The following is a 26,961-nucleotide window of genomic DNA, read 5'->3' as shown; positions in this document are numbered from 1 at the left end:
GGGGCTGCATAGGGCTGCACTCTGTTGCTTCCTCAGGTGCCTTACTTTCCTCCGCATGCGTGGGTGATGTGTAGGGGTCACACCCCTTATGGCTCTTGTCCCATGTGGTCTGTCAGTATTATAGTTTGTAGTTTCGTTGGTTGCTTTGCCCGGTTGGGGCCCCTCCAGCTGCACATCAGTCTTATGCCATTCAGAGTACAGAGCTCTGGCTGGCTGTCTTGCCATGTGTGCTCTGGCCATAATGCTGACCTGTAATGGTGCTAGAGACTGGTGACTATTCTCCAGATGTTCCCAAAATTGCCTGCATATGGCGTCAAATCTTGCCTGGATGGCTGCTGCCCATTCGCTGGGAGTCTGTCGCTTTGTGTGAGTAGCTGTGCCGTCAGCCATCTTGATCAGGCCTCGTGTCTCCAACCTGTCAGATATGCAACTTGATACAATTTGTAGGTGAGTACTCTCTGTATGGGAGTAGACTGGGATGACCCCCGCCGGTCCAGAGTGGGGTGGGAAACGAGGTGCCTAACGCAGAAACTCAGTCTGTCTTGGCAGTGGAAAAGCATCCGTCTCTTCCCCGCCCGCCATGCTTGTAGGCCTCACACTCTTGTCAGTTAAGTATTGCATGAAATGTCTCTTAGGTGGTGTCAACTTGTGAAGCTGAATGTCACCTCTCTTTTGGTGACCTTCTCGTGTCAATACATTGCCATTTAGGCAGTGAAAGTCTGCTTTAATCAATGCATGCAGTAGGAGCTGTTGAGGTTTGCTTTCTCTCATCTCTGCGGTCAGGCACCACCCCCAACTTTCAATATTTTTTATGATTTTAATAACAATATTACGTTTATTTGTAGAGATCAGTTAGTGATTAATAAATGATTGGAAAAAATAGATTGTGCTAGTAATATGTAAGATAGGGTAATATGGTAAATATGTCACATATAAACAGCCTCCAATTTCTGTAGTGCTAAATAACCATATACAGATACATATTCCTTATGTCCCAATGCTGCCCTTAATAGAAAATATCCTGGGTATTTTCTAGAATTGGCAATAAAAGGAAAGAGAACCCAAGAAGCGCAAAGGGAGACAGGAACATTTATTTAAAAATAACACTTTATGCTTAAAGTATTTATTACTGGTATTTATAATGATTCTGCACCGCTGTACGTACAATATACACAGACAAATACGAAAGGTAGAGAGGGCCCTGTCCATAAGCTGATAACTAGCCATTGGAGCTCTTTATACAAAGTGCTTAGCTAGATAGCCCGTGAGCTTACAATCTAAAGGATACCATGGAGGTTTGAGACAAAAGGTAGCAGGGGAAATTTGGAGGTGATGGTTAAAAGAGTTAACAGAGAGAAGCAGCTATTGGTAAATTGTGATGGATATGAAGAGGTAATTGAGTGAGAATCTCAAACAGCTGGAGGAGCATGCTATATATTTAGGGGGAACCTGGGTGGGCGAGAGGAGGGAAGGGTGGATGGGAAATGGTGAAAAAAAAAAGGCAGAGCATCACAATCGCTGTATCTATGAGTGAGTATGAGTGTAAGATGAGGCCTGAAGAACAGAGATTTAGATAGAACAGTTATATGACGGTATTAAGAGCATTGGGGAGGAAGGTGAAGGGAGGGGAGGGGTAGAGTAGCAATGTGTTGAAAAGTTTAGCAACCAAATTCTATCACCCAAACTATTAATAACCGTGTACATGAAATATTGGTCAGAAACATTAAATGACAATGATAAAAACTGAATGCACAGAAAATTACAGTGGCAAACTACAGATATAAATGGAAACAATACTATAGTAACAATAAATAAACTTTATTTCAAAAAAGCAATTAGAAAGCTAAAAAGACCACATGAAACAGAGGGTATGAGATTATGGCAGACCACTAGTTATAGTGTAGAGTGTCCATATAGATGTAACAATGTAGCTCATAAAAGAGTTATAGAAAAAAAAGAGACACTAATTACACTGTATATTGTGCCATGCAAATAATCAGCTAAAAAGACCTCATGAAACAGAGGGTATGAGATTATTGCAGGCAGCTAATTATAGTATAGAGTGTCCATATAAGTAACAATGTAGTTTATCTCATAGAAGAGTTATAGGAAAGAAGAGACACTAATTACACTATATATTGTGCCATGCAAATAATCATTAAACCTACACAGAACAGTATATGTGCTTCAAAAAGACCAGAAATCGAAAGGATAGAAAGGAGTACATATAGTAGAAAAAAAGGGGGAAGTGTAGGGAACAGAATAGCTATACAAAATCCTACACATATAGCCCAGAAGATCCTCCTGTACCCCCTATCCTTCCTGTCTCAAAGAATGGCCGGCCGGCCAACATATCATTAGAGCACAGAAATTACTGACATATAAGTCCGCTAAGGTTCTAAAGAAGTCGGTAAAGACCCGACGCGCGTTTCAGCGGTAGAGCCGCCTTTCTCAAGGGACAGACAGACCAAAGCAAAAGGTCCCCCCCTTCCCCACTCGTATAAATACCTCTTCAACGCCGCCCACTGTTCAACTATGTAGCCTTGATGTTGAATCACTCTATTCATCCATACCTCATGATAGAGGAATTGAACATGTAGGTTTTTTCCTTGACCAAAGATCACCTAGGGATGACCCACACACAGCTTTTCTTTTACGCCTGTTGAAGTTCATTCTGTCACACAACTACTTTCTCTTTAATAATCGAGTTTACCACCAGGTGAGGGGGACTGCTATGGGGACGGCTTGTGCCCCCTCATATGCAAACCTTCACCTGGGTTTGGTGGGAACAGCAGATCCGTGACTCAGATGTTTTGAGTGAATACTTACCAAAGGTTCTATGGTGGGGCCGATACATAGACGATATTTTAATAGTCTGGCAAGGTACCCCCCAGGAATTCTCTGATATGGTGGTGTTACTCAACCGCAATAATGATAATCTTCGGTTCACATCTGAGTTCGGAGGACGCTCCATTAACTTTCTCGATGTAACTATCAACATCAACGAGGATGGTACTTTTCAGTCCACCCTGTTTAGGAAACCCACAGCGACTAACTCTCTTTTACATTGGACGAGTTATCATCCGCGACCACTGTAGGAGAGGATTCTGGTGGGTCAGTACCTCCGTCTTCGGAGGAACTGTAGTGATACCGAGGACTTGAAAGTGAAAGCAAAACAACTTCAGTTACATTTTAAAGAGAAAGGTTACCCGAATCGCTCCTTAAAAAGGGCGTACAAAAGAGCACTTCAGACTGAAAGAAGTGAATTACTGTGTGACCACCCTAAAAAGGAAGCTAACAGGGACACTGGTAACATCCGCATGATCGCGACATTCGACATAGGGTGGCCAGAAGTACGAAAGTCACTTGAAAGATTTTGGCCTATCCTGCTGAATGACGTACACCTCAAGGAGGCCCTGAGTCCACATATCAATATTACAGCAAGACGTGGACGTAATATTCGTGACCTATTAGTGCCAAGCCATTTTGCCGTCAAACCACAGCCACGTGCCACATGGTTGGGGGTACCTCCAAGTGGCACGTATGGCTGTGGTAAATGCGTGGCTTGCAGATATATTCTCAATGACTCTAAAACTATCCACGACAGTACAGGTTAGGGTTCCTTTAAAATCAAAAATTTCTTTAATTGTAACACGAAGGGCCTAGTGTATCTACTGTCATGTTTATGTGGACAGAAGTATGTGGGGAAAACGTTCAGGGCCTTCAAAGATAGGATCATGGAACATGTTAGATCCCCTAGGAATTGTCTCAAGACACCTATCTCGAGACACTTGAGAGAATACCACCACGTGGACTCTAATTATCTGAGGTTCTGTGGCTTAGAACTAGTCAAAAGGAATGCCAGACGTGGGGACTTTGATAAAATCCTCAGGCAGAGAGAGTCCAGGTGGATTTATGATTTGAAGACACTTCATCCACTGGGCTTGAATGAGGGCTTCTCTTTTGCCCCCTTTATATGAAGTCTGGACATGAAGATAAGCTGTAAGATCCTCGTTACCCCTATAACTTCTTGAACATAATCTCTATTCCACTACATAACCAGCCATGCTCTAATATTCTATTCTATTATTCTATGTTTTATCACTCTTTTTTGTCATCTCCTATATTTATCACTTTATACAATGAATGTATTCCGATATTATTTCTAATTTTTTCTCCCTCTCCCTCACTATTTATTCCTCTTCCGAAGCCTGCAGGAGTATTATTATCTTCATCTGCTGGATGATATTTACTGTTTGGGCCAGCATATCACTATAGATGCAGTGTGGTGTTGATTCAGCATAGTACTATGGATGCAGTACGCCAAAATGTCCTAATTGTTTGGATATACTGTACAAATGGCCGACTATGTAGCTACTTTGACTTAGTGCACCATTATTTGACACAGTGTTGCGAGTCAACACTTAGAATTGGTCCTTATATACAACTCTTAGTGAGAGCGCCGACTCAGTCACTTTAACGTACGCCAATTATATTCCCGGTAGAGCTGAAGGTGAGACTACGGAAAAACTAAGTTTCCCACGCATGCGCCGATATTTTAGAACATGCGCACTAATCTCTCCTCCTCGTGAGGATTCTATTGGCCAGTACGGTTTTGATGGATGGGCGGCACACGTGGGGCACCTGAACGAGTGCCCATGCGCAGACATCCTGGGACATGCGCACTGACCTCCTCTCCTCTGGGGATTCTATTGGCAAATACGGACTGAGGATGGCGCGAAACTCCCAAGTGGGCGGCGTAGAAGAGGTATTTATACGAGTGGGGAAGGGGGGGACCTTTTGCTTTGGTCTGTCTGTCCCTTGAGAAAGGCAGCTCTACCGCTGAAACGCGCGTCGGGTCTTTACCAACTTCTTTAGAACCTTAGCGGACTTATATGTCAGTAATTTCTGTGCTCTAATGATATGTTGGCCGGCCGGCCATTCTTTGAGACAGGAAGGATAGGGGGTACAGGAGGATCTTCTGGGCGATATGTGTAGGATTTTGTATAGCTATTCTGTTCCCTACACTTCCCCCTTTTTTTCTACTATATGTACTCCTTTCTATCCTTTCGATTTCTGGTCTTTTTGAAGCACATATACTGTTCTGTGTAGGTTTAATGATTATTTGCATGGCACAATATATAGTGTAATTATTGTCTCTTCTTTCCTATAACTCTTCTATGAGATAAACTACATTGTTACTTATATGGACACTCTATACTATAATTAGCTGCCTGCAATAATCTCATACCCTCTGTTTCATGAGGTCTTTTTAGCTGATTATTTGCATGGCACAATATACAGTGTAATTAGTGTCTCCTTTTTTTCTATAACTCTTTTATGAGCTACATTGTTACATCTATATGGACACTCTACACTATAACTAGTGGCCTGCCATAATCTCATACCCTCTGTTTCATGGGGTCTTTTTAGCTTTCTAATTGCTTTTTTGAAATAAAGTTTATTTATTGTTTTTGATATACTCTGTTTGACGCCCATATTGGGGTGGTCTATGAGGGGGATCAGTCCATTTGATTATGGAATGATCCTGCCTCTTTTTCCTCTATTATAATACTTATAGGGTCATGCCCTTTTTGCCACCCCTATAACCCTTTTCTCTGTGCTCCCTACTAGGTTCACCTTGAAGGAAGCATTTGTTTCTTTAATACTATAGTAACACATGAAAATATTTTAGCTATCCAAGAATAAATGAGGCAAAGTATCTTCCAAGCTACTGTCAATACCTTGGCGTTGTGGGAGTTACTGCAGGGTGTTAATGCAGAGCATCACAATCGCTGTTCCTATGAGTGAGTATGAGTGTGAGATGAGGCCTTGGCATTGTGGGAGTTACTGCAGGATGTTAATGCAGAGCATCACAATCGCTGTTACTATGAGTGAGTATGAGTGTGAGATGAGGTCTTGGTGTTGTCGGAGTTACTGCAGGATGTTAATGCAGAGCATCACAATCGCTGTTACTATGAGTGAGTATGAGTGTGAGATGAGGCCTTGGTATTGTGGGAGTTACTGCAGGGTGTTAATGCAGAGCATCACAATCGCTGTTCCTATGAGTGAGTATGAGTGTGAGATGAGATCTTGGCGTTGTGGGAGTTACTGCAGGATGTTAATGCAGAGCATCACAATCGCTGTTACTATGAGTGAGTATGAGTGTGAGATGAGGCCTTGGCATTGTGGGTGTTACTGCAGGATGTTAATGCAGAGCATCGCAATTGCTGTTCCTATGAGTTAGTATGAGTATGAGATGAGGCCTTGGCGTTGTGGGAGTTACTGCAGGGTGTTAATGCAGAGCATCACAATTGCTGTTACTATGAGTGAGTATGAGTGTGAGATGAGGCCTTGGCGTTGTGGGTGTTACTGCAGGATGTTAATGCAGAGCATCGCAATTGCTGTTCCTATGAGTTAGTATGAGTATGAGATGAGGCCTTGGCGTTGTGGGAGTTACTGCAGGGTGTTAATGCAGGGTATCACAATCGCTGTTACTATGAGTGAGTATGAGTTTTAGATGAGGCCTTGGTGTTGTGGGAGATACTGCAGGGTGTTAATGCAGAGCATCACAATCGCATACTATACAAGGCAAATAAAAATATACATAAACGAGTATGTGTGTGTACATACTCCTATAGAAGCAATCACCTCAGTGTTATACTTAACAGTGGTGATAACTATTAACAATCCAGAGCCTAAATATCTATTTATATAACAACATTGGAAACATTACTGGATATACACTATCCTGACAAGGAGTTATAACAATATAATGCTAACTATTGCAAGATTCACATTCCCCAATTTCAGATACAATGGAAACATAGAAATGTATACACTACAGTTAATCATATATAAGCATACTTTTAATTAACCCGAATTGTGTGATAGCACATACAGATTAAACATTTTTTTACATTTATATACATGTATAAGAGTATCTCTATAGATGATATGTATGCAGTGCAATCAAAAATCGAAATGCATACAAGACTTGCGGTATTCCAACAATTACTGAAACCCATACGAAATCTGCTCGTATGTATAGAAGGAAGCTCTTTTCTTGTGGTACTCATTATTTACTCCCTGAAGAAGTGGGCGCATGGCCCACAAAACACGGAGGAGCGAGGAATTACTGAACACCACAAACTACTCACCTTTGAACTGCTGGAGTGCCTGGATCCCTTAGAATCTTTTCAAACTATTCAACACACCAGCTGGCCATTTGTTGAGTGTCTCCAGCCTCACTTTTTTATGTCAGATTTACTATCTCTTCCAGAGGTAGTATCCAAGAATTTTAGTTTTACTTTTAGTTTTAGTTTATTGTTTTAGAGACATAGGTTTTTAGATTTTGTGTAGCGACATGCTTCTATAGGAGTATGTCCACACATACTCGTTTATGCATATTTTTATTTGCCTTGCATATTATTTAGAATAAAGTGTTATTTTTATATAAATATTCCTGTCTCCCTTTGTGCTTCTTGGGCTCTCTTTCCCTTTTATTTATATTGCATAATAACAATTTAGAATATTTTTTGTATAATTTTACAAATGTCATTTGAAACTTAATGACCACTGTTATTCTCTTACTCTATCTTGTTTATTTTTATAATTAAGCTTTTATATTTAATAAAGTGTTATCATTTAGTTGACGGTCATCTCCATTTTCTTACTACTGTGTATTGTTAGCTGTCACAAGCCATAGGCGTCTTTCATTTCAACAGTTCAAATAAAGAAGTGAGTGACAAATGGTAAATTGTTACCATGACAGTAAGTCGTATTTTCGACACCATTCTGTATTCTGCTGCATACAATTTTGAAATGTAAACGTCTTTGCATTAGATGTTAAAAAAACATCCACAGTAATTTAGATGACAACATCCACAGTAATTTAGATGGAAGAAACAGTATTGTTATCTGTGACAGAAAGGTATATTTTGGAATGATAAGATGTTTATTGCAGGATGCAGTTTTCTTTCAAATATTTTTATTGAACAGTTATAATATTTTTTATAATAATATGGTCAATAAAAAATGGAACATATTAAAAAAATGAAACATGCTGAAAAGAAAAACAACAAAAACGTGGGTATAATGATATATTACAATTATCCAGGGAACAGAAATATAGCAATAAATTAAAAATTATTTATCATTATGCAACAGTGTTATTTAGAGTCATAAACTGAATATGACATCTTATCTGGTCAGGTAAGGTCATGTTATATTTAAGTTATATTTTTGTCTGACATCCTTTTCCCAAATATCCCATTCATATCATAGAAGATCTTGTGTATTCGATGGTGGTCTAAGTGTGATTTCACATATCATATTATCAAACAATATATTAAGAACTTCTTTAATTTCTGGAACAACAGGTGATTTCCAATGTCATGGAAGAGCCATAGTAGCTGAGATCAAAAGATATCCTAATATGATCCTTTATATTTCGGTAAATGAACAGAAATTTTCTTTAACAGGCAAAGCTCGGGAGTTAAAATTATTACAGAATTATCAATAGTTTTAATTAAAAGATGGATAGAGTTGCAATTTTGGGCATGTCCAAAACGCATGGCATAAGGATCCTATTTGGCCACTAACACTTATTGGTATATGATAAGTTTAGCTTAAAAAGCCTGGATGGACTGAGGTACCATCTATGTAAAATCTTATAGTGAGATTCCAAATGTGATATACATTGCGTGATATCCTTAAAGGCCATCGAAAACTCTAATCATTCTCACTTGAAAAAAAAAACAGAAGGCACCGAAGTGCTTGGTTCCCAACGAGGGGAATTAGAGTGTGGCTGTAGAACTCCGTAGGGGGTAACCCTTGTATGAATACAAAAAAAAAAAAAAACAGAGAGAATCGGCGTATTCCCTGGCAAGAAAGGCCTCAGGAGCGCCGGAGGAAGGAGCTCTGCAGCTGTTGTACTGCTTTAAATAAACGTCTACAATTATTTAATCGCGGGTATCATTCAAAATATGATCCCAAATGAAAATAAATAAATACACAAATAAAACTTAGAATACCATCACCGTACTATACATATGAGGGTGGGTCTGAAAAAATAGAGAGTGGCCCGTAGGCAACCCGTAGTGTAGTTGGCGCTGGCAGGGGACACAGCGACTGCTTACACAGTGTGGTGCATGAAGGACTGCCAATCCTGAAAAGCCCCACCAACCATTAGCTGTCTAAGGTCCCTTTACATCAGCGTGTAGAAAACTCCCCGCCAGAGAGACAGATACAAATCAGGCTACCCCCTCTAAGGAAATAGGGTATCTCTAATTGAACAGGGAGACACCTTCTTACAACTTATTGCACGTGAAACCCAGAGCGTCAGCCCAATGAAGATTAGGGACTAGCCGGGTAAAATAACTGCAAAAGTTGTCTTAATAATCATAGAGGTTGTAGTCGACCTGATTTATATTAGCCCAATTATGAGCTATGTGGATTCTGTACTCTCTAGTTAGTTCAAGTCAGGTTGCAGCCTATAGAGAACACAGTATCTTTTCTGTGAACCGGGAGACACAAAGTAGCAACTTTCTGTATAAAGTACATAACGTGTCAGCCCAATATAGGTTTAGGGCTAGCAGGCTCAAATAGCTCCAAACGTTGCCTGTTTTCCCATAGAGGACTGTAGTGGACCTGTTAGGGAAGGAAAAAGATTTCTATCCTCATATCTGCCTAAACTCTTGTGCAAATAACCTCTGCTTAGTGCGTTTGGTTGTCCAGAAAGTTAGCTAGGATACTGCTGCTGAAAAAGAAAAAAGGATATCTACACTTTACACTACAACAGGATAACTCTGACATAGGTCAGGCATCACTAACACTCTCAGCCCTCCCTCAGTGGTCACATCAACCGTGCAGGTGAAACATATTAAAATGAAAACGAAAAAACGACCTAACGTCCGTTTCGGCGCTGTTAGAGCGCCTTTTTCAAAGGTGAACCGGCTTTGTGCCTTACAGGGTTTAAATACCCAGACCGATAGCGCTAGTAGCCAATCACGGCGCTGGGCGTGTCTTGCCCTTTCGCGCCCGATTTCCAAACGCTGTGGCGCCTGTCAATAATGTTTACGTCCGCCCACGTGGGTGTAAAAGGGGGCGGAGCCTCACGAGGGTGTCAGTGACTGACTGACAGTAGAGAAACTCCTCCCCCATATGTAAGCATACCGACGGCTAATACTTCACGTTGTTGCCTACCTCTATTACATTGAAAACTGTCCTGTATATGTACCCCAAACAGCGGTAAATGGGCTTATCAAAAAACCCCCCTCATGTCACTATTGTTGTTTATTGCAATTAAGCAGATGAACATTCATATGGCTAAAGAACACATATTATCAATGTTACACAGAGCCTGTGGACCTCAAAAAAGGATATTATTTTTTGCTACCATTGCACATCATAGATATGTAAAGAAGGGAGCATAATATTATTCTTATCACAGTGACACTGATTGTGATTATTGGGGGGGTGGGGGGGGGCACTTAGTATAGATGGGGAGCCCTTACTTTATATATTAATAGGAAAAGATCCTATTTGGGGATGGGGGCTACAGCACCTATGTTAGAAACCTGCCATTTGGTCCACCCGCTACAGTGAAAGGGAGAACATAGAGGACAGCAATATAAGTGGATAGGCACTATCTGGTTACTTGCTATATGGTCAGTAAGTAGGCACCCGGTAAATCACGCTTCATGTATGCATAGAGTAATATCTGTGCGCATGGAGACATTAGTTAGAGACTGGACAACACAAATCTATATACATATATACATAGTGAGGCTCATCATGATTCAATAAATGGTGTGAAGGTAAAACCTTCGTTTAGACCCTTAGGGGCTAGTGTATTGAATTTGTATATCCAATAACACTCCCTTCTTTTAAGGGTTTGGTCTAAATCTCCACCTCTTTTACCCAGTTGGATTTTCTCTATCCCCGGAAATCTGATACATCTGGGGGTGTCCATATGGTTGGATCTGACGTGTCTGGCAACTGGCGTGTCTCTGTTAGAAGTTATGGAGTGGACGTGTTCCATAATCCGTCTCTTAAATGGGCGTATGGTTTTGCCCACATATTTCATCCCACATTTACAGGTGAGTAGGTAAATCATTCCTTGAGTATTACAGTTAAAAAACTGTTTTATAGGAATTTCCACAGAATTATTATGGTTAGTGAGAGTTTTCGACCCTTTAGCTATAATACTCAAGGAATGATTTACCTACTCACCTGTAAATGTGGGATGAAATATGTGGGCAAAACCATACGCCCATTTAAGAGACCTTTTTCCTTTTTCAGCAGCAGTATCCTAGCTAACTTTCTGGACAACCAAACGCACTAAGCAGAGGTTATTTGCACAAGAGTTTAGGCAGATATGAGGATAGAAATCTTTTTCCTTCCCTAACAGGTCCACTACAGTCCTCTATGGGAAAACAGGCAACGTTTGGAGCTATTTGAGCCTGCTAGCCCTAAACCTATATTGGGCTGACACGTTATGTACTTTATACAGAAAGTTGCTACTTTGTGTCTCCCGGTTCACAGAAAAGATACTGTGTTCTCTATAGGCTGCAACCTGACTTGAACTAACTAGAGAGTACAGAATCCACATAGCTCATAATTGGGCTAATATAAATCAGGTCGACTACAACCTCTATGATTATTAAGACAACTTTTGCAGTTATTTTACCCGGCTAGTCCCTAATCTTCATTGGGCTGACGCTCTGGGTTTCACGTGCAATAAGTTGTAAGAAGGTGTCTCCCTGTTCAATTAGAGATACCCTATTTCCTTAGAGGGGGTAGCCTGATTTGTATCTGTCTCTCTGGCGGGGAGTTTTCTACACGCTGATGTAAAGGGACCTTAGACAGCTAATGGTTGGTGGGGCTTTTCAGGATTGGCAGTCCTTCATGCACCACACTGTGTAAGCAGTCGCTGTGTCCCCTGCCAGCGCCAACTACACTACGGGTTGCCTACGGTCCACTCTCTATTTTTTCAGACCCACCCTCATATGTATAGTACGGTGATGGTATTCTAAGTTTTACTTGTGTATTTATTTATTTTCATTTGGGATCATATTTTGAATGATACCCGCGATTAAATAATTTTAGACGTTTATTTAAAGCAGTACAACAGCTGCAGAGCTCCTTCCTCCGGCGCTCCTGAGGCCTTTCTTGCCAGGGAATACGCCGATTCTCTCTGTTTTTTTTTTCATTCTCACTTGATCATCGATTCAAATTTTTCATTCGACATTCCAGTCAACAATATATAGCAAACAGAAATTGTCTGTTTCTAAGCAGGATCCGAGAGGCATATTTTTTCAAATTGAGATATATCCAATCTACAGTTAATCGGATCCTGTCCAGAAAGGCCACATATATCCATTATAGAATCAATCATTCTCTCATACATGATTACATCAGAGCTATCTAAATCATATCTAGTTTTCAGTTAAGAAAAGGAAATAAGGGTATTAGAAACAAATAAAGGGTCAATGTGTTTGACAGAATGAGATGACCAGTAATTCACATCAATATCGGGAATATTTATCTTTAACACTGATATGGGGGTTGCTCTAGATCAGGGGTTCTCAACCCAGTCCTCACGGACCCTCTGCAGGATTTAGGGATTACCTCGGTGTGTCTAAGGTGTTTTTTTCTTTCTTTTTCTAAAAACCTTAGACACACCCAGGTAATCCCTGAATCCTGGACTGGTAGGGGGTCCTAGAGGACTGGGTTGAGAACCCCTGCTCTAGACCATAGTGATGAGGGTCTAATTTTTCTAAAAATAATATCCCAAGCTTTAATTGTAGTTTTTGTAGATGGATACATATTAGCTATGCGTGATCTTTGAGGTAAAGGCAACTCTTTGATAAGGTGGGGGAAATCTTAGCCGCCTCCATCTCAAGGCATTGAGGGCATTCAGAGTCAAGATTACATTTAAAGGCAGCAGCAGCATTAGTGGCGTGGAAGTATTGAATAAAGTCTGGCAAACCCATACCTCCACCAATCCTGGGCTTTTGAAAAAAAATGGCTAATTTGATTCAGCTTGGTTTCCTATTCCAAATGAACATCAGAAGGGCAGAATGAACCTTCCTGAAAAATGACAATGGAATCTTGAGGGGGATAGTCCTCATAAAATATAAAACTTTCGGGAGTACATTCATTTTAATGGAATTTATTCTAGCTATTCAGAAGATTTCGATATCACACCACCTCTCTAACTCTTTACTAAATGCGATCCAAAACTTACCCAAATTATAATCATGCATCTTGGACAGGTTCTTGCATAAGTTGATATCTAGATAAGAAATGTATGAGTCTCTCCAGTCAAATTTGAAACTGTTTTTTAAAGTATCCAATTCAAACCATGGGACAAAGAAAGCAAGGGCTTGAGATTTACCAGTGTTCAACTTATAATATTCCTGCAGGATTGACATTATAGGCGACATCGAGGACATTGGAATTCTTAAAGACACTATAATGTCATCTGCAGAGAGACCAATATAGTGAGACAGCATAATGTCAACTGCAGAGAGACCAATATAGTGTAAACACCGGTCTCATCAAGGGCTCCAGTAAACTAAATTATGACATAACCTCTATCTCCATACAATTGCGTACCATTTCCATACAATTGCATGCAATTTGAGCCAAGGGTTCCATTGCCAGCAACCCTATCTTGTTCCATTCGACAATGTGAAACTATTAGAAAGAAATCCTGTAGCAGAGACCTTTGCCATTGGAAAACAATATAGTGCAAACACCGGTGTCATGAAGGGCTCCTGTAAACTAAATTGCGACATAACCTCCTTAAAAAAAGTCCTAATGGATTCTGTCAAATGCCTTCTCTGCATCTAAAGAGAGAAGCAGAGAAGACATTCTGTTGAGTTTAATTTGGTGAATCAAATTTATGTATCTTCTTTTGCTGTCCGGGGTCTGACGGTTTAAAACCAAGCCCACCTGATCTTTATTTATTATTTGCACAAGTCTGAGAGCCAATATTTTTAAATAGATTTTTGTGTCATTATTAATTAGGGATATGGGGTGAAAATATTGACAAACATTCTGAGCTTTACCTGGTTTAGGCAGAGTAACAATATGTGCGCCCTAGTTGTACTGGAGTACCTAGGAGAGCTGTACTAGACCCAGTGGACCCACAAATCCCCCTGTACCTGCAGAAAGTAGTACAAAAATTAGAAAATAATAAATTAAATTAACCTAAATTAAGTATAAAAACCCTGGTGCCAACAAGTGCTACCCAGTGAAAATATAATAAAGAAAGCCTAAGACTAAGTTACTCCAGTACAACTATGGCTAACTTTCCTTATTTTTGAGGTGTGGCTGCTATCACCTGGATCTGCCTATACCCTATATTAGTAATCTTGTTTGTGTGTGTGGAGGGGGGGTTCATCTCTATGGGTAGGAGTTTTATTTTTATTTTTATACTCCCTTGAGATATATAGAGGGTGGGGATGATTGACAGTTGTTATTGGGATCTGTTATCTCTACACTTTATCTGTCTATACTGTCCCTCTAGTACTGAGCTACCCCTATTGATCTTCCCCTCACACTTGTTTACAGTCTTCTACCCTTTCCTCTTTTTCTGTCATACTATTATTGGGTTACCCCCTTTTCTGTAGCTCAACATTAGGCTCTTTTTAGGACCCTTCTGATATTCCCACGATTTCCTTGTGGTTGTACAGATTGGCCCTATTAATATTCTTTTTATTCTACTAAACAGTATACATGCCCCACCTGACTTTAAGTAAAATTGCACCAATGGAGCAGACGGTAACAATATGCCTAACTGAACACATATAGTTAAAAATTATAGTCCGGATAACAAATTTGCATTAATATTCAATAACATAAAAACATAAAAAAAACAAGGGAAGAAAACGTAGGGCAAAAGTACCATAAGGGACGAAAGAATGGAAAATAAAATCAGAAAAATTACATGAAAAAATGAAAAGTGCAAAATAAAATATATACAGATGGTAAGGCCTTAAGAGGGAAATTAAATATATACTTCAAAATATCTTCCAAAATATACAGGCCTAATAGGGGGAGAGCGAGTAGGCACACTGAGCAAGTTGGGTGCAGAAGCAGGTTTTGGCAATCTGTGTATGCGGTCAATATCTAGGTCTGTGTCAGTAAGTTGTGGTCTGACTCATAACCGCTTTAAGATAATCTTGCAGCTCATTAGGCTGTATGGAGTCTGGGATGCCCTGAATTCTAAAGTCATTCCTCCTACTTCTTTCTTACATGTTTGTCATCTTTGTATTTGTGGATTGCAGCTGAATCTTTATAGATTGGAATTGCTCTGTTAAATCTTTGATCTGTGCTTCATGTTGCAACAATGTTACATCTGTTCTAACTCTGCTACATTGTGCTTTAATTGAAAAAAAGTCTTCTCTGAAGTCTTCTTTAATATCTTCTCTTAGACTTTGCCTGATGATTTGTGGCACCCTGTACACTTTCAGGGTTCATTAATAATATTGGTGGTTCAGTGGAAACGGGTGCCCCCACTCTCTTTATTTCACTTCATTTCTTTCCACCGCATGAGGGGCAGCCACATAGGATACTTCTGTATCCACCCGTGACTCTGCGCATCTGTCTGCACTCATGGCACTCGGGGGACTGCGGGACACAGAGAGCATCAAGACTGCAGCCCCCTGCGTCTCAACAAGCTGCTCGCTCGCAGCCAATAGTCTCCCTGTGCTTGCAGCTTTGCCGCGGCACTTTGTGGCTGGATGCTGTTCATGTTGGAGTGCATTTAGTGAGCCCAGGCTGAGGTGGTAGGGTAGGAAGGATGTCAAGCTGTATCAAGCTTCGGGCCAGGGGCAATTTAGACCTGATGCACCCCAGTCAACCTTCTCAGTAGTCAGGGTACATCATGGGGGTAAAGCTGCCAAATCCAATTGTTGGCAAGTGGGGGCAAAAGGGACATAAAGAGCTTGGTACAATAAAATAGCTCATGTTCTAGTTAGTTTGCATTTGGATTGCATGCTACTGAACCAAATTACCTTGATTAGTAAACATGTCTGTGCCACCTCATTTTAAAATAAATTGGTGGCAAAGGTAACTACAACATTTGTATGGCGGGACTCTAATTGTCTGGTTTTCTGGTTTAAAAGGGATCAACACACAACACATAACATTACAGTATACACCAATATTAAATTAGAAATTACACTTAAGGAACTAAGTACACAAGTACTTAAGAACTAAGTGTAGAAATAAGTGAACCTCTGTTTTTAATCTTTCAAGATTATTTTCTTTCAGGAAGTGTTCTGGAGGATTGGAGGTAGGCACTGCAGATGTGGTTTCTATATTCAAAAAGGGTTCAAAATCCTTGCCTGGAAATGATAGACCTGTGAGCTTAACTTCTGTGGCTGGGAAAATATTTATTAAGGGATAATATTCAAGAATTCCTTGAGAAGAACATGGTTATCAGCAAAAATCAGCATTGGTTTTATGAAGCACAGGTCATGTCAAACTAACTTGATTGCGTTCTACGAAGAAGTAAGTAGAAGTATAGATCAGGGTGTTGCAGTGGATGTGATCTATTTGGATTTTGCCAAGGCATTTGATACAGTTCCACACAAAAGATTAGTGTTCAAATTCAAATAAATCATTCTAGATGAACATTCTTGTTCTTGGGTAGAATATTGGCTTAAAATAGAGTATAGAGAGTTGTCATTAATGGTAAATTTTCAAGCTGGACAGAGGTGGCAAGTGGTGTCCCTCAGGGTTCTGTTCTGGGACCCCTTCTATTTAACATGTTTATAATTGATCTTGAAAAAAGCATTGAAAGTCAAGTTTCAGTGTTTGCAGATGACACAAAACTCTGTAAAATAATACAATGTAAGCAATATATTACTTTGTTGCTGAAGGATTTAGATAGACTGGGCACTCAAATGGCAGATGAAATTTAATGTTGAAAAATGCAAAGTTATGCACTTCAGCGTAAAGAATACACATGCAACATGGGGTAATAACACACGAAAAGGACTTGGGAATTATTATAGACAACACACTATGCAACAATGTGCAATGTCAATCAGCAGTGGCCAAGGCCAGTAAGGTATTGTCATGCATGAAAAAGGGCATTAATTCTCAGGATGAGAATATAATTTTGCCTCTTTATAAATCACTGGTAAGACCACATATTGAATATGCTGTGCAGTTTTGGGCACCTGTTCTAAAGAAGGATATTATGGCACTAGAAAAAGTACAGAGGCGGGCTACAAAATCAATAAAAGGAATGGAACATATCAGCTATGAAGAAAGGTTAACAAATTTAAACCTACTTAGTTAAGAAAAACGTCATCTGAGACGGGAGATGATAACACTATACAAATATATTCGGGGCCAATACAAACCATTGTGTGGAAATCTATTCACAAACTGGACTTTACATAGGACACAAGGTCATGTGTTTAGACTGGAAGAAAGAAGATTTAATCTAAGGCAAAGGAAAGGTTTTTTTACTGTAAGAACAATAAGGATGTGGAATTCTCTGCCTGGAGAAGTGGTTTTATCAGAGTCCATACAGATGTTCAAACAGCTACTAGATGCATACTTGCAAAAACAGAATATTCAAGGTATAATCTTTCAATGTAGGTTAATAACGGCGTGATCCAAGGATAAATCTGACAGCTATTCTGGGGTCAAGAAGGATTTTTTTCCCTAGCTTGTTGCAAAATTGGAAGTGCTTCAAACTGTTTTTTTTGCCTTCTTTTGGATCAACAGCACAAAAACAAATGTGAGGAAGGCTGAACTTGATGGACGCAAGTCTCTTTTCAGCTATGTAATTTAATTCAGTTGAAAGACTTGTAATGTGTGGTTTTGGCCATGTTAACATTATAGGCCATAGGGATCTTATAGCACTTAAAAAAAGAAAATGCAGTCTTTATACCTCAGTTTATAGTACAAGAAATATTTTCAGCCAAGTCAAGGCACCCACTTATTATATTGGCATGGAATGAAGAAACAAAAGCACAGTTTTCTGCAATAATATTTAAATTAAGTATCTCATCCAGTGATGCCTACAAAAATGATTACTTGTCATCTCTTTGTTACGTGAGTGCTTCATCTACATACTTTAATTACATCTTGCTCTTCACTGCCATCATCCAGTGCCAAATGGTTCAGCATATTACAATAATCTTTGCATGCATTCATGATAGAATGAGAATTATGGATTTGGGTCATATCCCAAACTTATTAGGTAGGCTTGAAGGGCATTTGAAAGGAATATCTTTGGAACAGCACATATGCAAAAGCTCACTTTAATGCCCCTTTTTTTGTTTCTCATAAAATCTAAATATCGTTTGAACTCTTATACCAAGGCTTAATTAAATGCTGAAATTATAGATACTAAACATAAGTAATTAGTTATATAAAAATGGAATTATAGCAATGAAACTTAAGAATGAAATGTGGAATGATACTCAATATGCATGATATACTATACCAGTAAAATAGATACTATTAGAATATAAAAAGGCACAAGATCAAGATACATGGGTTTATTCTATAATGTGGGAATTGCTGGGGATTGACCAGGGAATTGCAGAGACCTGGAAGGATTTAATGAAGGTATGTTTCAGAACGTATTTTGTGATATACATTGCATAATATTTAAAGAATTGGGTACGTTAGTGTTGTTAAAATTGAAGAATTGGTAGCCAGCTAATGTAATATGTATGTAATTTGGGTCCCTGTCAAAAAAAGATTAAGAACCATTGCTGTACAACAATCTTTCACATATCTTTTTAAATCCTTTGTATATCAACATGTTACAACACACAGTTCTAATAAAAATATGTCTCATTTATAAAGTTAACTATGTATTGTCTTAGCATTTCTAATGTCTGCTAAACTTGAGGCTACAATAATTCAGAAAAGTTTCATCAAATTGTTTTGACATTTTGAAATTAAATCCCAGGGGTGATTTAACAAGTATACCAAACTAATGAAATGTTTCATCTCTTTGAAAACTGTCCTTAGATACATTTCAAACAGCATTTTTTTAAACTTATTTTTGCACCTGCTACCATTTGGGCAATTGCTTCCATTGTCTTTCCATTTTTTATATAATATTTTTTATAAATATGTAGCAATAGTAGGAATATGCTCAATCATATTTATTGCCATACTTTGCAAACTGCATGAATATGAACAAATACACACATACATACAGTTATCGGGAAAATAAAGTACACCCTCTTTGAATTATATTTTTTTTAATCAGGACATAATAGAAAATCATTTGATCCTCAGCAGATCTTAAAATTAGGTAAATGCAAACTCAGATAAACAACATCAAATATATTTTACACTTTGTCATGATTTATTTAACAAAAATAAAGCCAAAATAAACAAGCCTTGTGTGGAAAAACTAAGTACAAGTACACCCTTACTGCTTCCATAGGAACTGAGAGGCTAAGTAGCAGATAGGTGGTGCTAATCAAAGGTCCTTGATTCATTGATCATTAATATGTGTGACCAAAGTAGAAGTTTTAGCAGTTACAAAATACAAAAATGTATATATAAAAATATTTATAAAAAAATGTATATACATATAACAAATATATAATAATAGGGATGTTATAAAAAATGGCAAATTTCAAAGTCATCATTTAATCTATGTGGTTGCATTGTATTCCAATTAAAATCCATTTCATCTCAGATTGACCTATACTTTTCATTAAATCCCCTCCAGTTGACAGAGATTCTCTGGATTCCCATAAATTCCGTTAAACAAGGGTCACAATTATGCTTATCTTTAAAATGCATGGAGACACTATGTTTATCAAAACCGTTTTTTATATTTCTTATGTGTTCCTGGATACGTGTGTTAAGTGTCCTAATCGTTCTTCCTATATATGTTAATTTGCATGGACATGTAATTTTATATATTACTCTTGTGGAGTGGCAGGTGATTAATTCTTTAATTTTAAATCTCTTGCCATCTTTTGTTGGGTGGACAAACTCTTTAATTATTCGTTTAGAGCTTTGTGTCTTTTTGCAGGCTCCACAGGAGCCACATCCATAGAATCCATTGGTCTCATTGAAAAAGGATGATTTTACAGTATTTTTCGATGGTAAATGATTACGTATTAAACTGCTGCTTAAATTGTTGGCCCCCCTATAGGTAATCACAGGCCTATCAGGCAGCAGAGAATGAAGAACAGGATCATTCCTCAGTATCGGCCAATATTTGTTGATTATCTTCTTGAGTTGTACGTTGTTACAATTATAATCACAAATAAAATTGAAATTTTGGTTTTGTGTATTGATCTTTTTGTCCTTATATATGAGTAAATCATCCCTATCCTTCATCTCTACCTCCTCATAGGCCTGCGATAGCAGTTCCTCATTATAACCCTTTTCTTTAAAATCCCCAAGGATTTTTACAGATTGTTCCTGAAACTTAGTGTTATCTGTGCAATTACGTTTTATTCGTAGTAATTGTGCCTTGGGAGCGTTCAGCAGCCAACTCTTCTCCCCTATATAGCTGTTGACGTCCACCTTTTTAAAAAAAAGTGCAAGATTTTAGAGTGTCCTCTTCCACATATATATTCAGGTCCAAAAATTCGACGATAGGTAACAAGGTTTGCGTCACACTGGGAACAAGAGTTTATCTATAGCAACCATAGATGGGACGCAAACCTCGTTACCTATCTCCGTTACATAGACGACATATTCTTTATTTGGAAGGGTGATGAATTATCCCTTAATACCTTTTTGGCGTATCTGAACAGTAATGATCGAGGCATTGTACTAACTAGTCATTATAGCAAGACCTCGGTCGAATTTTTGGACCTGAATATATATGTGGAAGAGGACCTTGCGCTCAATATTTTGCATACTGTGTAGTGCCAGGTGCTAATAGCCACAGCCAAAATATACAAAAATATGTAAAACATAGGCTAGCACTCAGAGTCTTGTAGTTTAAAAAGTAGAAATCTTTATTTGGTTATTCCATAAAATCTCGACGTTTCAGCCCACGTCCGGGAATTTCCTCAGGAGCAACAAACAACCTAAAGGGCTGTAATATATACTCATAAGTAAGATGAAAAAAGGAAATAAAGGAAAATTAAACTCACCACAGGTGATGCCTGTGATCCGGTCGGCAGCTTCCCTGTGAGTGTGCTCATGCGTATGGGTGTCGCAACCCGGAAGTGCTGTGCGGGAAAGTGACCTCATTCCCATGGTTACCTTCCAACGCAAAAGGGTGTCCAGTGCTTGTGCGCATGCGTGTGGGTATCGCAACCCGGACGTATTGTGCGTAAACGTGACCTCGTTCACATGGTTACCTTCCCTCACTAGGGGGTGCCATGGAAACTGTTGTAAACAACAACAAAGTGACCTCATTCCCATGGTTACCTTCCAACGCAAAAGGGTGCCCAGTGCATGTGCGTATGCGTGTGGGTATCGCAGCCCGGAAGTATTGTGCGTAAACGTGACCACGTTCACATGGTTACCTCACTAGGGGGTGCAGTGCAGTGCATGGAGAGGATATCAACGGGATATAAATACGTAGTATATCGTGGCTGGAATTGGTGTAATACCATAGAGGGGATATACTGTGAAATCCAGATGACAATCTAGTATAAAGTGCCAGTGAATATATGGGAGCAGCTACTATCATTAATTGCCCCTATTAATAAAGTGCCTATGTGCAAAATGTGACATTTATGTGTGCATAACGTTTATGTGGAATCACTAAATTTGAATACATGCATTTACTTATAACAAATAGAGATGTATATAGGATAGAGAGCTCATATTTAACTATGTGAGTAGCGAGCTAGTGCCATATATTACAATTACATAATGAGGCTAATTTATATATACACAAGTAGGACCTGATGAATATAAGTTCCAGCTTGTTTGACAAAAAACAAACAAAAATGAGTCCCGGGAGACATATCCTAAGAAAAATCCTTTAAAAAATCCTAAAAAATATGAATAAAGGTTTAAATAAGATGAAATTGATGTACATCATAGATAAGGGTGATTCAAAATCACTTAATTCAATCCATTAGGGGAAACGGTGTTGAGCTCATAGATCCAAAATGTCTCTTTCCTCAACAACATATTATCTTAATCTCTGCCGCGTTGTGGTTGTGGTATATGGTCTATTGCCACATATTTGAGGGTTGCAAGAGGGTGTCTCATCTCCCCGAAATGTTTTGCCACCAGCTTGTCAGAGAAGCCATCTAGGTATGCTGTTCTGATATTAGATCTACGACCCTAAAGCGTTCACAAAGGGGGTTTGTAGTTTTGTCAATATAGGTGAGTCCGCATGGGCAAGATATCTTATAAATACCATGCATTGTCTTGCAAGTAATAGTGTATTGAATATTGTATTGTTTATTGTTGTAAGGGTCATTAAATGTACGTGAAGGGACCATGTGGCCACAAGTAACGCAGCTGAGAAATCTTACACTGCCCCTGACTTGTGTAGTCGATTTGGGTTGATAGCATATCACTGGGTCTGTCTTGACCAGCATATCATGCAAATTCATGTTGCATCTATGGCATATCATAGGTAACTCCTTGAACATTTTGGGTAATGTGTCATCAGAGGACACCATTTGCAATTGTGTTTGACAATGTCGGAAATCTGTGGTGACTTATTGTGATAAGTCATGGGGAATACCATCCTAGGGGTTGTAGAAGGACATTTTGGGGCATATGCATTCTTTGCCTTGTGTAATGCTGCTGCCAAAATTAGTCTACTGTAACCCCATTCAAGGAATTTATTGGTCTTGTCAGTGATTCGGATTTGCCTGGTGCTGTCTTTAGAGTTGTTGCGAATGACACAACGGTATTGAGCAAAAGGAATAGATTTGATCAATGCTGTTGGATGAGAACTATTGTGGTGTAGAATAGTGTTTCGGTCAGTGGGTTTGGAATATAGGCTGTATGCTACTTTGCTATCCAGGACCTTGAGTTCCAAATCTAAGAAGTGGACTCTCGATGCTAATATTTGCTGTCATCCGTACTGGAGATGGAAGACAATTGTGACAATTGTCTTCCATCTCCAGTACGGATGACAGCAAATATTAGCATCGAGAAAGTCCACTTCTTAGATTTGGAACTCAAGGTCCAGGAAAGCCCTGGACGTGGACTGAAACGTCGAGATTTTATGGAATAACCAAATAAAGATTTCTGCATTTTAAACTACAAGTTTTATGTAGTTTAAACATACATGTTTTATGTATATATATATATATTTCTCTTTCTTTCCTTTTTATTATTATTATTATTATTATGTTATTATTTGTATAGCGCCAACAAATTCTGTAGCGCTTTACAGGGGGTGGACGAACAGACATGTAGTTGTAATCAGACAAGTTGGACACACAGGAATAGAGGGGTTGAGGGCCCTGCTCAATGAGCTTACATGCTAGAGGGAGTGGGGTAAAGTGACACAAAAGGTAAGGATAGTATTAGACTAATGACAGTTGCAAGAGAGGAATCAGTCAGGAGCTATTAACAGTTTAATTGACACACTTTTATGAAAAGTGGATTTTGAATGATTTTTTTTGAAGGAGTGGAGACTGGGTGAGCATCTAATGGAGGAGAGAAGTGAGTTCCACAGGCCCTTGAGAAATTTTGAAGGCGAGCATCAGAGGTGGGAGTACGTACAGAACGGACAGAAGATATGCTCTGCTGAAGACTAATACACAAGTATGTCCTGCTCCTAGATGGGACATACTTGTGTATTAGTGAGGGTAGATAGGTGGGAGCAGCATTATGTAGAGATTTGAAAGCAAGAACCAACATTTTAAATTGAGCCCTATATCTTACAGGAAGCCAATGTAGGGACTGACAGAAAGGTGAGGCGTGGGAGGTGCGGGCGGACAGGAAGATGAGCCTCGCTGCCGCATTCATTATGGACTGTAACGGCACGAGTTGGGAGCACGTAAGACCACTGAGAAGTGGATTACAGTAGACAAGGTGAGAAAGGAAAATAAAATGGATCAGCACCTTGGTCGCATCTGGCATTAACCAGCCACGTGGTGAGCTGCATGTGATCTCTGGCCTATATTTTAGCATGACTAACATTACATAAGTGTACTATATTGATTCAGTTTCATTAAGCTACTCTACTACTGTACAAAGAGATAAATACAGTCTGTTATTGAACACATAGCATTTTATTTTACAAATTAATAATGAATTATATGGCTTGAGAATCCATTTGTTCAAAAATATATCCATTCGTTAGACATCCAAAAAAAGTCTGAAATTATACATAGTTGTCTACTTTATGAAAAATGCTTTTTTATTCTTAAGAATGCCATGACATCGCTCTTTAATTGTGTACTTGATGGAACGCCAGCTGTGCTAATGTCATCTATCATATTAAAAGGATTCACTGGAAAGAACTGCAACCCTTGCATAAAAATAATATACAGCATGTGACTTCATTGTATGAAGATCAAATATTGTCTAGACAGGAGAATTGCCTTCATTTATTAACCACACAATAGCACCATAAAAATTCCATTTAGGAAAAAAGACCATTTTGCATTTAACCATTACAAAGTTTTAAAGTAACGACATGTACAACAGTTAGCAATAAAGCCTATTAATCACATGCCTGACTTTGTTTTTTATTGGGGCCCAAATACAAACTAAATAAAAATCAGTGTAATCCACTGACAACATCAGTATATCTAAAAACCTCTTGCAAAAACTGAATTTCTCTTGTCTGCAGCCTTTACAAACCTTCCCCTACTAACCATGGCCAGACTTTCTGTGTCTGTCCAATCACAGACTGACTTCCCAATTCAGCTCAATGAGAAGTCTTTGCAAGGCAGGTGTTCCTGGCAATTGCTACCTCTTGCACAAACTCCACTGAGCTAACCAAACCATGAAGTAACATAACTTGAAAGCCAGGAGGTGTAACCAGGTTAATTCATATTAAGTGTCATTTTTTGTTGAAAGCTGCACTTTTTGCTAAATCAAAAAAAGGACACACACTTCACCAGCTAATGTGCCTTAGGGGGTCTAGACTGTCTCCTTAAGATAATTAAATATATAAATACATGCTCATATAAAATATTGATTCTACTTTTAAAAGTTGTCAACACCCCAAAATTCTAATTCTTTCAGTTATGCATAAAATGCCAACCACGTTATAATAAACACATAAGCATATTATGTCAAAAAGGAAAACATAAAGACAAACAAGTGACACATGATATATTAACATGACAGATATATAAAATGTGTAAATATATCCAAATATGGGTTTGCACTGATAAGACTAACTCTGTTACCCATATTGGTTTATAAATATGGACCTTTTCTCAATGTATGACATCTAATGAAGCATTTATGTTCTTTTCCTTGACAGCTGAGGGACCTATAGTATTCTATCAGGAAAATTAAGGTCTCTATTTGCAAAATAGACGATAACATGAGACATTTGTTAGATTGAATCAGAACATGGCTATTAGACTGCATTATTACCAACATTTGGGTTAATACCATCCAGCAGTGGGAACAAGTATGTACTCAGGATATTATTAAGGTAGCTTGGGGCAGTAGGAAACAATCAGAAGATTGACTCTTCCAGTACTTTTAAAGTAAGCATAAACCATAGAATTTATTTAACCCTTTAAGGACACATGATGGAAATATTCCATCATGATTCCCTTTTATTTCTGAAACTGTGTACTTAAGGGGTAAATATTTTAAAGCATATAAAACAGTGGGCAAAAATGTTTCCATTAACATTTGTATGTTAAAGCTCAATAAGTACAAACATACCATCTGCATCACCTTACATGTTTCATGTTTATCCATAATTATTAAAATTAATGAAATATTAGATACAAAGTCTGTGGGATCAATAAAAAAAGAAAAAAAAAACTATAAGGGAGGTTTAAACCTCCCTATACCTTTGCTTGCCATGCTTAAAGTTGAAAACTAGAAAGTTGGCATCCATTGCTGCCTAGTTGCTAGAAAGGTCTAATCTCATGGGGATGGTGGCCTGTGAAATAACAGGGCTGGACACACAAACACAGTGGGTAACTGGTGGGTGGCTTTAAAACAATAATAGGTGTTGACAGGCCACTGCCCATCCCTGTGCCACCACCCACGGGGTTATTATAATATTAATGTTCCATATAGGTGAGGGTCCCTCACGTATCTCCAAGTGGAAGCCTTGTTAAAGAGATATCAGAAAATATATTCTAATTTATCAGTAGTAGAGGCAATGCAAAAATATATGCAGGAATCTACATCAGACAACATTTGGTACAAAACTATGATTATATTTTATCTGGGGTCAGTCTATGAGTTTACACTTAAATGGCCATAGGAGTGATACTAAAATACCTCCAGTTATTTAAATGTGCATAGGGATTTGGGATAGTGTGCACGTAACTTTTTTCTTTTTTTTATTGCATGTACTGGGGCTGATATGTACTATAGCCATTGCTGCCACTCAGGAGTAGTCTGAGTTTGAGCGCAGGGCTTAATTTTGTATGTCAGTCTACGAAATGTTTATGCTTCTCAATTTTTAGAAGTGTTAGTTAAAATCTCCTGCAATTATATAGATTAAAAGCTATACTATTAGCTATAGAACTTCTGCTTCCTAAATGGGGCTATAAATGGCACAAATATATAGCTGAAATATAGTAGCTATATACATGTTATTATTTATGGTATACAGTGAATAGCATTTTCTAAGCTTTGTGGACTTTGTAGCGCAGAGAACTTTATAGGGCAGAGAGGTTCCTTGATCCTAAAGTTACAGATGTCTAATGTGCCATAAGAAAGTGTTTGTAAGTTGTTGAGAACACTTTATGTCTTTTTGGTTCTGGTGCAGTGGTAAGTTTATGTTTAAAGTAAGTTTGGGCTTTCTGAGCATTTGCATTTAAAAGAAAAACGAAAAATAAAATACACTCTTACTTTATTAGGTAG

General features: G+C 38.6%; 1 protein-coding gene across 1 annotated transcript in view; it reads right to left on the bottom strand.

Annotated features, from left to right (window-relative positions):
• Positions 1–26,961, bottom strand: part of CSMD3 (CUB and Sushi multiple domains 3) — a 1,213,223-nt gene that overhangs the window by 388,731 nt on the left and 797,531 nt on the right. The gene's annotated exons all lie outside the window — the stretch shown is intronic.

This window comes from Pelobates fuscus, chromosome 4, assembly GCF_036172605.1.
Source record: "Pelobates fuscus isolate aPelFus1 chromosome 4, aPelFus1.pri, whole genome shotgun sequence".
Classification (NCBI taxonomy): domain Eukaryota; kingdom Metazoa; phylum Chordata; class Amphibia; order Anura; family Pelobatidae; genus Pelobates; species Pelobates fuscus.
This window is presented reverse-complemented; position numbering and strand designations above follow the sequence as displayed.